This window comes from Schistocerca nitens, chromosome 1 (assembly GCF_023898315.1).
Source record: "Schistocerca nitens isolate TAMUIC-IGC-003100 chromosome 1, iqSchNite1.1, whole genome shotgun sequence".
Classification (NCBI taxonomy): Eukaryota; Metazoa; Arthropoda; class Insecta; order Orthoptera; family Acrididae; genus Schistocerca; species Schistocerca nitens.
In genome coordinates, this window is record NC_064614.1 from 1,085,182,797 (window position 1) to 1,085,196,729 (window position 13,933).

The window sequence follows — 13,933 nt, forward strand, 5'->3', positions numbered from 1 at the left end:
TCTTCGTGACTAAGACGTCACGCTTCCAACTCTGCCAGCCACAAAGTTCAAGCAGTTGCATCGCAGCTGCACGGTGACGCGAAAGTTTTTGGTGTACACGTGTATCTTTCCCTATGTGTTAGAGTAGTTCACCAAATTTTTGGTCTGGAAACTTAAATTTTCTCATTGAAATATTTCATTAACTAACCTGTTATTATCCAACATAATGATCGAAGCAGACGAAATGAATTAAAATTGTGCTGTGGTCGGAACTCTAACCCAGGTCTTCTTGTTTGCTGGTAGCTTCCGTATGTATGGATCATTACTGTTTAGCATTGATTGACAAAGTTTACATCCGTGATTACTGAAATCAGCCAGAAGCGAGAAATGCTAACCATTATACCACGGCAGCACGACGGTGAAGGTTGCTGCACGAACTACCTGAGCTAAGTGCCCTCCCCAACACAAACTTCAATTCATTTTTCCCTTACGTATTGTCACTACTGCCAGGGCTCTCCGATATTGGCAAGCACCCCAGCCAGCATTGGACGTGATGGGACGTCCTTGTACCATTAGTGATCTTATAGAATCCTGTCAAGAGCCTGAATAACCATATTTTGCATAGCGGACAGCTGAGAGACGTGCTGGAAGAGGAACAGTGAGTTTCTGGAAGGCACCGACACAGATGTGGAGCCATGCCGAATCCAGTGCCGTTCCCAGCTGCGCTAGGTATCTCGGTTGAGGACCCATGATGCGAACAACCCGATCGAAGTGGTTCCACACATTCCCGATTGGCTTCTAATCCTGGGACTTTGGCGGCTAGGGGATTGGTAGTCGCCACCGTGCCGATAAGAAACAAACTGCTCGTAGAGGTGGACGAAGTCCCCAAGGATAGATGCATACTTGTGTTGTCCCACTGTGCCTTCCTCAATGACGAGAATACCCAGGTAGTGCTACAAAACCATTTCCCATAGCGTAACACTCCGTCCTCCAGCCTGGATCCTTCGCTTTCAGACGACGAATTACACGTGGGAGTACCGTCCTTGAAGTCAGCATGTGTAAACTGCACGCAGATTAATGATGAAATACCGGCGGTATGTGACCAAATGCAGTGTGTAAGGTACCACTTATTTGCAGATAAGAGCCCATTTTACTTTATTTTCAGTTTTGGTATTTCACAGCCGGCCGGTTTGGCCGAGCGGCTCTAGGTACTTCAGTCTGGAACCGCGCGACCGCTACAGTCTCAGGTTCGAATCTTGCCTCGGGCATGGATGTGTGTAGTGTGCTTAGGTTAGTTAGTTTTAAGTAGTTCAAGATCCAGGGGACTGATGACCTCAGAAGTTAAGTCCCATAGTGCTCAAAGCCATTTGAACCATTTTCTTCGTGGCTATAACGTCACGTTTTCAACTCTGCCAGCCGCAACGTTCAAACAGTTGCATTGCACGCTGCGCGCTGCACGCTGACGTGAAAGCTTCTGGTGTACATGTGTATCCCAATGTGTTAGAATGGCACTGGCAGGCACTTCGACTTTGGGCCACAAGTGGCCCATCGGGACCATCCGACCGCCGTGTCATCCTCAGATGAGGATGCGGATAGGAGGGCCGTGTGGTCAGCACACCGCTCTCCCGGTCGTTAAGATGGTTTTCTTTGACCGGAGCCGCTACTATTCGGTCGAGTAGCTCCTCAATTGGCATCACGAGGCTGAGTGCACCCCGAAAAATGGCAACAGCGCATGGTGGTCCGGATGGTCACCCATCCAAGTGCCGGCCACGCCCGACAGCGCTTAACTTCGGTGATCTCACGGGAACCGGTGTATCAACTGCGGCAAGGCCGTTGCCCAATGTGTTAGAATAATTCACCCTATTTTTTTCTGGAAACTTAAATTTTCTCATTGAAATATATCATTAACTAACGTGTTGTTATCTACGATAATGATCGAAGCAGATGAAATGCATTAAAATTTGTGCTGCGGCCAGGACTTTTTTTTTTAAAAATCACATTTTGTTCGCTTTTGATCGTTGATTCTGCTCGGGGCGGACTTCGTAAGACATCCGTTTATGTTTTTTGTTGATCGGTTAACTCAGTTTTTTTTATTACAGAGGGCACCTAACCCTCTGACCGAACACGCTGAGCTACCGTGCCGGTGGACTCGAACCCGGCTGTTTTTGCTCGTTAGGCAGAAATGCTAACCATTACACCATCACAGCACTATGGTCAACATTGCTGCACGTACTACCTAAGTTGAGTGCCCTCCCCAACACAAACTTCAATTCATTTTTCCCTTACATATTGCCACTACTGCCAGAGCTCTCCGATATTAGCAAGCACCCCAGCATTGGACGTGATGGGACGTCCTTGTACCATTGGTAAACTTATAGACCCCCGTCAAGAGCCTGAATAACCATATTTTGCATAGCGGACCGCTGCGAGACGTGCTGGAGGAGGGTCAGTGAGTTTCTGGAAGGCACTGACACAGATTTGGAGCCATGCCGAATCCAATGCCGTTCCCAGCTGCGCTAGGTATCTCGGTTGAGGACCCATGATGCGAACAACCCGATCGAGGTGGTTCCACACATTCCCGATTGGCTTCTAATCCTGGGACTTTGGCGGCTAGGGGAGTACCGTAAAGTCATCCTGGTGCTCTTCGAACCACACACGTAGACTGCGAGCTGTGTGACATGTTGCACTGTCCTGCTGGGAGTCGCCACCGTGCTGAGAAGAAACGAACTGCTCGTAGAGGTGAACGAAGTCCCCAAGGACAGATGCATGCTTGTGTTGATCCACTGTGCCTTCCTCAATGACAAGAATACCCAGGGAGTGATACAAAACCATTTCCCACAGCGTAACACTCCCTCCTCCAACCTGGACCCTTCGCTTTCAGACGATGAATTACACGTGAGAATACCGTCCTTGAAGTCAGCATGTGTAAACTGCACGCAGATTAATGATGAAATACCGGCGGTATGTGAACAAATGCAGTGTGTAAAGTACCGCTTATTTGCAGATAAGAGCCCATTTTACTTTATTTTCAGTTTAGTTGTTTCACAGCCGGTCGCAGGTTCGAATCCTGCCTCGGGCATGGATGTGTGTGATGTCCTTAGGTTAGTTAGGTTTAAGTGGTTCTAAGTTCTAGCGGTCTGATGACCTCAAATGTTAAATCCCATAGTGCTCAGAGCCATTGGAAGCATTCTTTTGCTATTTCACATACGTGGAGGTAATGTATCAGCACTGCAGTTCATATGGAGTAAGGAACGAGCAGTAGGTTCCCAAGCTGGGTAGCAGAGGCGGTTGGCCATGTGGCACCATCAGAGCCAGTGAGATGAGGTGCGCTGCGGGTAGCGTACTGCAGTTACGTTCGTCAGTGGACGTAAATGTGTACTGTGCATTCGGCTTCATGCAGACATTACTTTCGTAGTGTCTGTAAAGTAATTATTGAAAATATTGCTACTCGAAAGTGGGACATAAGCGTCATCGTTTTCCACAGTTAAATTACGATAACACACAGAGTAGAATTTACGCTGTTCAGAGACAGGCACTGCGTGCACGGCATCCCTTCCTTGGATTAATTAACTGCCCAGCAGAGATAACAATGCAGTCCAGTCACGCAGAGAAATAAAAAAAAAAAGCAGCAGACTCCGTACGATGGGATGAACACTAGCAACGAGAGAGTTTAATTGAATGTTCATCTCTAGAATATAAAGAGATGTTGAGACGAAATTATTTAAGATTATATTTAAAATTTGCTTCGCTAAGCTTCAGTCAGTAATATAGTGTCCTTCTGCATGACTTGCAAGAGTTGTTCTAAAACCCTCAAATGGAAGACTAAATATTTGTGGCGGTCTGTAAGTATAATCTAGACAGAACTTGACAACTCTGTACAAGAAACGCATTTGGATATTACAGCCGTACGTATAAATTCACCAGAATACACACACACACACACACACACACACACACACATATATATATATATATATATATATATATATATATATATATATATATATATATATACTCCTGGAAATTGAAATAAGAACACCGTGAATTCATTGTCCCAGGAAGGGGAAACTTTATTGACACATTCCTGGGGTCAGATACATCACATGATCACACTGACAGAACCACGGGCACATAGACACAGGCAACAGAGCATGCACAATGTCGGCACTAATACAGTGTATATCCACCTTTCGCAGCAATGCAGGCTGCTATTCTCCCATGGAGACGATCGTAGAGATGCTGGATGTAGTCCTGTGGTACGGCTTGCCATGCCATTTCCACCTGGCGCCTCAGTTGGACCAGCGATCGTGCTGGACGTGCAGACCGCGTGAGACGACGCTTCATCCAGTCCCAAACATGCTCAATGGGGGACAGATCCGGAGATCTTGCTGGCCAGGGTAGTTGACTTACACCTTCTAGAGCACGTTGGGTGGCACGGGATACATGCGGACGTGCATTGTCCTGTTGGAACAGCAAGTTCCCTTGCCGGTCTAGGAATGGTAGAATGATGGGTTCGATGACGGTTTGGATGTACCGTGCACTATTCAGTGTCCCCTCGACGATCACCAGTGGTGTACGGCCAGTGTAGGAGATCGCTCCCCACACCATGATGCCGGGTGTTGGCCCTGTGTGCCTCGGTCGTATGCAGTCCTGATTGTGGCGCTCACCTGCACGGCGCCAAACACGCATACGACCATCATTGGCACCAAGGCAGAAGCGACTCTCATCGCTGAAGACGACACGTCTCCATTCGTCCCTCCATTCACGCCTGTCGCGACACCACTGGAAGCGGGCTGCACGATGTTGGGGCGTGAGCGGAAGACGGCCTAACGGTGTGCGGGACCGTAGCCCAGCTTCATGGAGACGGTTGCGAATGGTCCTCGCCGATACCCCAGGAGCAACAGTGTCCATAATTTGCTGGGAAGTGGCGGTGCGGTCCCCTACGGCACTGCGTAGGATCCTACGGTCTTGGCGTGCATCCGTGCGTCGCTGCGGCCCGGTCCCAGGTCGACGGGCACGTGCACCTTCTGCCGACCACTGGCGACAACATCGATGTACTGTGGAGACCTCACGCCCCACGTGTTGAGCAATTCGGCGGTACGTCCACCCGGCCTCCCGCATGCCCACTATACGCCCTCGCTCAAAGTCCGTCAACTGCACATACGGTTCACGTCCACGCTGTCGCGGCATGCTACCAGTGTTAAAGACTGCGATGGAGCTCCGTATGCCACGGCAAACTGGCTGACACTGACGGCGGCGGTGCACAAATGCTGCGCAGCTAGCGCCATTCGACGGCCAACACCGCGGTTCCTGGTGTGTCCGCTGTGCCGTGCGTGTGATCATTGCTTGTACAGCCCTCTCGCAGTGTCCGGAGCAAGTATGGTGGGTCAGACACACCGGTGTCAATGTGTTCTTTTTTCCATTTCCAGGAGTATATATATATATATATATATATATATATATATATATATATATATATATATATATGACACATAGTGACATACATTAAACAGGCTGAGCATTCAATTTGCTGCTTACAAGGGAACCTCCCCATCGCACCCCCCTCAGATTTAGTTATAAGTAGGCACAGTGGATAGGCCTTGAAAAACTGAACACAGATCAATCGAGAAAACAGGAGGAAGTTGTATGGAACTATGAAAAAAATAAGCAAAATATACAAACTGAATAGTCCATGCGTAAGATATGCAACACAAAGGAAAGAGAATGAATGAGCGCCGTGGTGTCAGGGTTAGCGTGCGCAGCTGCGCAATGAAAGGTCCTTGGTTCAAGTCTTACCTCGAGTGAAAATTTTAATTTTTTTTATTTTCAGACAGTTATTATCAGTCAGTCCGTCCGATACGAGGTAACTGACATCCACAAGAAAACCTAAATCGGGCAAAGTAGAAGAATGTTTTTACCCATTCGCCATGTGTACAAGATAGGTGGGTCGACAACATATTCCTGTCATGTGACGCACATGCCGTCACCAGTGTCGTATAGAATATATCAGACGTGTTTTCCTGTGGAGGTATCGGTTGACCTATTACCTTGCGATCAAATGTTTTCGGTTCCCATTGGAGAGGCAAGTCCTTTCGTCTACTAATCGCACGGTTTTGCGGTGCGGTCGCAAAACACAGACACTAAACTTATTACAGTGAACAGAGACGTCAATGAACGAACGGACAGATCATAACTTTGCGAAAATAAATAAAGTAAACTTTTCACTCGAGGGAAGACTTGAACCAAGGACCTCTCGTTCCGCAACTGCTCACTGCTCACGCTACCCACGGGACAACGGCGCTTCGGAGCTTACTCTATCCTTGATGTTGCCTATCTTGCACATGGACTACTCAGTTTGTATATTTTGCTTATTTTTTTCATAGTTCCACACAACTTCTTCCTGTTTTCTCGATTGATCTGTGTTCAGTTTTTCAAGGCCTATCCACTGTGCCAACTTATAACTAAATCTGAGGGGTGTGCGATGGGGAGGTTCCCTTGTTAGTAGCACGTGGGAATACACTCCATTAATTGTCCTTCCTTCTTCCCCTTGCACTCTAATTATCAAGAGCATTACATTAGCAGTGCAGAGAGCATATCGGTATTTTGGCACTGTTGAAGAACTCAGACTGTACTTTATATGATGCTATATCGTTAGATGCCAACAATGTTTGGAGGCTGCTTTAGAATTGACGACCAAGAACCCGAAGATTACTTGGAAATGCATTTATATGACGTGTTCCGAGGACACTGTAGGAATGTAGTTATTGTTTGCATCTTCTTCTGCTCCGCAAACACACAAAGGGGTGGAACCTGAGCCGATAGAGGTGCTGATTGAGCTTCCAATGATTCAATTTCAGCCGTAGTATAACTGTCGTGCAGCTCCTTGATGTTTGTGTCTTATTGTACCACCGCACTCATGAAATCGTGGTATAAACTTCGACGTAGTGAATGCGTTTGATTTTAGATACCCACGACCATTCGTTTCGCCATTCCGAAGGCAACAGCTTTCTGAGCATGGGTGTCATATGTGTGAGAGGGAGTTTACTATACTTAATAGCTCCATGTAGAGATGACTGCTTTGTTAAGACGTCAACTTGTTTATTTCCAGAATCCCAGAGAGGCTTCTCGTTCATTCCATCATTTTGTTGAAATATTTCCTCTGCACCCGAAACACAGCGCCGATAATTGCTGGAACTACGGGGTTAGCAAAACAGTTACGATGGTCGCTAATCAACTGTAGGAATGATGTAGTATCAGAGATGGTGATTCTTGTGTCTGCTGTGGTCGTCTGTGCGAACAGCAGAGCTTCCAGAATGGAAATCATACCGACAGTCATGTTGTGTTGGCAGAAGAGCCAACACCGTGCTACAACTGGAGGCCGAAATGCACGCGTTTCAGCTCACGCAGGCTGGCGTGAGGAGGGAAGAACTATACTGACGTGAGGTCTGGAACATGACAAGGAATGAGAATTCAGAAAGCGGACATAACTAGTTTGATAATTAACTTCAATCCATTAATGAGGAACGTCGCTGTTGACGGTACATGATTCACAATATTATCTGTTCAGAATGCATTCATAGTAACTGAATATGGCGCCTTGGTAGGTCGTAGCAAATGACGTAGCTGAAGGCTATGCCAAACTGTCGCCTCCGCAAATGAGAGCGTATGCAGTCAGTGAACCATGGGCAGCAAAGTCCACTGTACAACTAGGGCGAGTGCTAGGGAGTCTCTCTAGACCTGCCGTGTGGCGGCGCTCGGTGTGCAATTACTGATAGTGGCGACACGCGGGTCCGACGTATACTAACGGACCGCGGCCGATTTAAAGGCTACCACCTAGAAAGTGTGGTGTCTGGCGGTGACACCACAAGTTATAATAATGGTATGTGGATCCAGCTTGTATAGGTCTTGTCGTTTGCTTCTGGGTACTCAGCAGGCGCTAACAGCGCCGTCAGTAGACTTGGACTCGTATGCATATACCACACTGGCTGCACGTTCAGTTCCCTTCTAAGCTGCACACTGCGTTGATAATGAGTAGCGATGCGCTGTTTGTTTAGTGTTGTAACTGTGGACGTTACTACTCTCCTGTCCGCTTTTAGGCAGATTTAGGCTCCAATTCTTGGCCTGCCTGGGGCTACTGATGGAAGAAGTGTAGCAGTTGTTGTTGCTTGCCTGTATTGATCAATAGAACGAAATCCCATGATAAGGGAATGTAGTGCCATTTAGACAGAGCACTGTGACATGCTTAGTACTTCACATAGTTCTAGTATGGAAAGAGTTTGTACACACTATGTAACCGCGCCTCTCATATTTATAGAGCCTACTGTCAGAAACCAGATGGAAAAAAAACGGTTCTGAGCACTATGGGACTTAACGTCTGTGGTCATCAGTCCCCTAGAACTTAGAACTACTTAAACCTAACTAACCTAAGGACATCACACACATCCATGCCCGAGGCAGGATTCGAACCTGCGACCGTAGCAGTCGCGCGGTTCCGGACTGAGCGCCTAGAACCGCTAGACCACCGCGGCCGGCTGAACCAGATGACATACAATCCTTTGGAACTAAATTCGACTGAACCTTAATTATTCTAGAACGTGCTAAATGTGCTCCTGGCAATGGCCTTGCCGCACTGGTAACTCCAGTTCCCGTCAGATTACCGAAGTTAAGCGCTGTCGGGCTGGGCTAGCACTTGGATGGGCGACCTTCAAGTCTGCCGAGCACTGTAGGCAAGCGGGCTGCACTCTGCCCTTGTGAGGCAAACCGAGGAGCTACTTGATTGAGAAGTAGCGGCTCCGGTCTCGGAAACTGACATACGGCCGTGAGAGCGGTGTGCTGACCACACGTCCCTCCATGTCCCTGTGGGCTGAGGATGTCACGGCGGCCAGTCGGTGCCTTTGGTCCTTCATGGCCTGTGCGGGAGGAGTTTAATTTAGATTTAGTTTAAATGTGATCCTTTGTGAGCTTGGTCATTAAAAACCGAACATGACTGGGTTAGGATGGGGCAAGAATTTGGTTTGGTCGTGTATTTTTCAAAGGAATTGCTTCGACGTTTACCTTGAGCGATTTATGGACACTGTAAGAGGTATGCGATGTATGCGCTGCCTGCAACAGGCAAGACTTAGGAGAGTCTCTGACCAGAGAGCAGTATGTTGTTAGTTGTTGCTTGTCGCTAGTCGGCATCAGTCTGCAGTAGTCGGCGGTAGTCGGCGCGTGTCTGCGCTTGTGTGCAGTCTGCTCTGGGCCGAACTCTGGAGGATGAGTATTATTGTAGAAGGTAAAGAAGCAGCCTAGCGCATATCTAATAATGTATGTCAACTGTCATTCAATTTCTTTTAAAAAATGCCCCAATAATAATTTTTATAATATAAAGTAATTTTTTTAGAAAAAGCATTAATTTCAATTTAAAGATTTTATTCAATGGATTATCTTTCCTTTCATGAATCACAAAGCGTAGGCCAGCAGTGCACGGAGCTGTGCCGAAATGTTTTTATGTAAGAGCAGATATATTTGCAGTTTTTATTGAGGTAAGAATTTTTGCTTTTTTTTTTTTAAATTCAGAATACAGGGCTGTGGCGTAGCGCTGCTGTCGTCATAAAATTGAGCAGGTTACTGATTTTTTTTATTATTTTGGTGTTTAGGAATTTTTCTGTTTCGAACTTAACATTAAATGAGACAAGAATTTTGTGGGTACATTAAATGTGAATGCATTTCTGCATGGCGATTATAAATGGGAACCAATTTTGTTCAGAAGTAACAATATTTAAAAATTCATTTTTTATTATTATTTCCGTGGGGACTTTACACTTGGTTCATTTATTTTTAAATATTGGGGGGAGTTTACACTTGGCGACATCCTGGCAGGGTCGCCAAGATAACCTCCACACAAAAATATTTAAAAAATAAATGAACCAAGTGTAACCTCCACACAAAAATATTAAAAAATAAATGAACCAGATGTAAACTCCCCATGGAAATAATAATAAAAAATGAATTTTTAAATATTATTACTTCTGAACAAAATTGGTTCCCATTTATAATCTCCGTGCAGAAATGCATTCACATTTAATGTAACCACAAAATTCTTTTCTCATTTAATATTAAGTTCGAAGCAGAAAAATTCCTAAACACGAAAATAATAAAAAAAATTCAGTAACCTGGTAAATTTTATGACGACAGCAGCGCTGCGCCACGGCCCTGTATTCTGAATAAAAAAAAAGCAAAAATTCTTACCTCAATAAAAACCTCAAATATATCTGCTCTTACATAAAAAATTTTCGGCACAGCTCCGTGCAGTGCTGGCCTATGCTTTGTGATTCATGAAAGGAAAGATAACCCATTGAATAAAATCTTTAAATTGAAATTAATGCTTTTTTTAAAAAATTACTTTATATTATAAAAATTATTATTGGGGAATTTTTAAAAGAAATTGAATGACAGTTGACATACATTATTATATATGCGCCAGGCTGCTTCTTTACCTTCTACAATAATACTCATCCTCCAGAGTCCGGACCAGAGCAGACTGCACACAAGCGCAGACACGCGCCGACTACCGTCGACTACTGCCGACTACTGCAGACTGATGCCGACTAGCGACAAGCAACAACTAACTACATACTGCTCTCTGGTCAGAGACTCTCCTAAGTCTTGCCTGTTGCAGGCAGCGCATACATCGCATACCTCTTACAACACTTCGGGAAATGTAAATCTGAATGGCTGGGCTTGGATCTGAATCGCCATATCTCCATAGCGAGTACAGTATTCAGCGCCTGTATGTTCAACGTCTGTACTACTGTTGTTTAACTACATCCGCGTATTAAATATGGGTAATGTCTTTAAGTAGCTCACGAATTTCTATCGACAAACATTGTGTAGAGAGACGCCTACTCTTCAAAAAGATTTCCATCGTTGCTTCTCTGTAAATGCATATCTTTGTAACAGAATGTTTTCGAGACGAGCCATCTCGTAGAAATACCTTTAACTATATAAGAAAAGACAAGAATGTGACAATAGTAGAATGAGGCGAGGGCCGCATTCGGCACGATAAATTAATTTTGCCTCCCGCGTTGACAAACGCCGAAGAAGGAGAAAACTTGTCGACGTTCGAGGAATTTAATCATCCCCTCGCTATATACACTTTCTCGCTGTGTTGAGAATTACAAGCATCCTCATTAAGCAAGAAATTTCAAATGAATTTAGAGCTTAAGATGTAGAGCGAGCGTCGTCTCTTAAGTTACGTGGAAGTTTGATCACAGTTCTCGAATAATTTAAATAGGATTTAACACTGAAGAAAGTTGGTAGTTGAGCCAGAAACTGAACTCCTACCCAAGTTTTCGTTCGTAGCTTCTCCTTAACGCAGGGCGTCCGGTTATTGGCGAGCTGCGCGTTGAACTTTCCTTGGAGTCTCGTATCAAACCTAACACGTTGAACACACAGAATCTAGATTAATCAATTAGCTTCGTCATTAATCCTGGATCATTTCTAAAATGTAGAACTAACTGAATATTACGTGCTTATACTGCCGCTGTATGATATATGACTAATATTCTTTATTTATCACTGTTGTCCAGTTTGAACCTAACAGTTATTTTCAAATGTACATATATACATTATACATTATCATACATATGCTGTTATCAGAGAGAAAACAAACAAAATGTCTACTGTTCCAAACACATAGTTAATCCAGCTGAATACGAATCACATTACAGAACATAATTACAGGTAACTACGCTAACGTCTATGTCCGAACACAATGCACAAATAAAACATGATATGCTAAACTCGCGGATTCTGAAACTGTTATGCCATACCCACCGTTACCGAGTAGTACAAAACCTGACAATCCTGTATTTCCGCGCCTGTGCGATTAAGATTTCATCCGTATGTGGGTTTATATTTACTATGTTCGGTACAGAAAGAAAAGAAACTCCAAGAGGTGAGAAGATGCGAATACATGATTGCTGCTGGGTGTGTTTTACATTGCTGGAACTTTTCAGGTGGCGATCGAAACACAGTCCTTCTACATCTACATTTATGCTCCGCAAGCCACCCAACGGTGTGTGGCGGAGGGCACTACGTGCCACTGCATTACCTCCCTTTCCTGTTCCAGTCGCGAATGGTTCGCGGGAAGAACGACTGCCGGAAAGCCTCCGTGCGCGCTCGAATCTCTCCAATCTTCCATTCGTGATCTCCTCGGGCGGTGTAAGTAGGGGGAAGCAATATATTCGATACCTCATCCGGAAATGCGCCCTCTCGAAACCTGGACAGCAAGCTACACCGCGATATAGAGCGCCTCTCTTGCAGAGTCTGCCACTTCAGTTTGCTAAACATCTCCGTAACGCTATCACGCTTACCAAATAACCCACTGCTTAACTTCATCTGCATCGACATCTACATGGAAGGTTACGATGATCCTGATGATGATGTTCGAGTGGCACTGATGGCCAGGAGTCCCTACCAGGGGAAGTTCAGCCACCGAGTTGCAAGTCTTTTCAGCTTATCCCACATTGGGCCACTTGTGTGTCGATGATGATGAAATGCTGAGGAGGACAACACAACACCCAGTCCCCAACCGGAGAATATCTCCAACTCGGCCAGGAATCGAACCAGGGCCCACTGCATGGCAGACAGCCACATTGACCATTCAGCTGAGGAGGACTACGGGGTGCCTATAATTAAACTTTCGTTTCTTGAGTCAATGTAGACGGAAAAATATTTCCCGCTTGGGTACCCAACTCTATAGGAATGATCTTCGGACTGAATACTCCATGGCCTACGTTGATATTAGTGTTAGTGTCATGACATGTTGTTAGGCACCTGTACTGGTACGGCGACGTAGGGTTGAAACACGAGCATCAGTGTGCGTTACTGTTGCAGACAGGCAGCATGAGTCTGTACAAGCCGAGCAGGACCCTACTCGTAAAGCTATTTTCTCGAAACAATAGCGATTGTGTTGCTGCTCGTCCAGAATATCGACTCATTAAACAAATACGGAGAGGTCCTCTTTCCGCACCGGGGTTAAAGAATAAGATTCGGAAGTTACAATGTAATGGCGATTGGGAATTACTCTTGTGAGAGGCCGACGGACAATTCTACCTCAAATTGTTGAAGAAGATGCTGCTACCACTACCGAAAATGCCGGACGCAAAATGCGACCTACAAGCAGTGCAGGAGCTGTGTCACGACTGCTGAACATTTCATGGTCCAGAATCTCAGATGAGATGTTTCGAGTTTCTGTAAGCCAGTCTCTAGCGCGCGCTTCCAAGTTGTCGTGGGTACACATTGTGGTTTCATTGAGCAACTTTTATTAGTTGGAACGTATGCATGGTACGAGTTAACTTATGTTACCCTCCCATGTGGAAATTAAAACTTGCTTCTTTCAGTGGTTTATTCATTATTTCCTTTCTGCATGTCCTTAAAAATCTCTCCGCGAAGTTCCGTTTCTTACGGTCATTCGTTTGTTATCGAGCCCCTCTCAAATAACGATAGTTTAATTATAACCACCCTGTACATACACTTACATACCTCCGTACGACCCCTAATTTTTTCGCGTCTTATCTCCGTGGTCATCACATGAAATGTGGGTTGGCGACAGTAGTATAGTTCTGTGGTCAGCCTCAAATGCCGCTTCTCTACATTTTCTCAGTACTGCCTCGCGGAAACAGCGTCGTCTTTCCTCCAAGGTTTCCCACTGGAGTTCACCAAGCATCTCAATAATACTTTCGTGCTGACTGAACCTACCGGTATGAATTCTAGCAGTAGCTCTTTCAATTGCTTCGATGTCTTCCTTTGATCCGACCTGGCAGGGATACCACACGCCCGAAGTGTACTCAAGATTGCGTCGCACTAGTGATCTATATGCTGTCTTCTTTATAGATGCTCATCTACCTTACCTTACCAGCATTTACCCATAATTCTACCAATAAACCAAATTCGACCATTTCACTTCCTA

At 45.4% G+C, this 13,933-nt stretch overlaps 1 pseudogene; it reads right to left on the bottom strand.

Annotated features, from left to right (window-relative positions):
• Positions 1-1,699: 1,699 nt before the first annotated feature.
• On the bottom strand, positions 1,700-1,817 carry LOC126210626 (5S ribosomal RNA; annotated as a pseudogene).
• Positions 1,818-13,933: the final 12,116 nt, after the last annotated feature.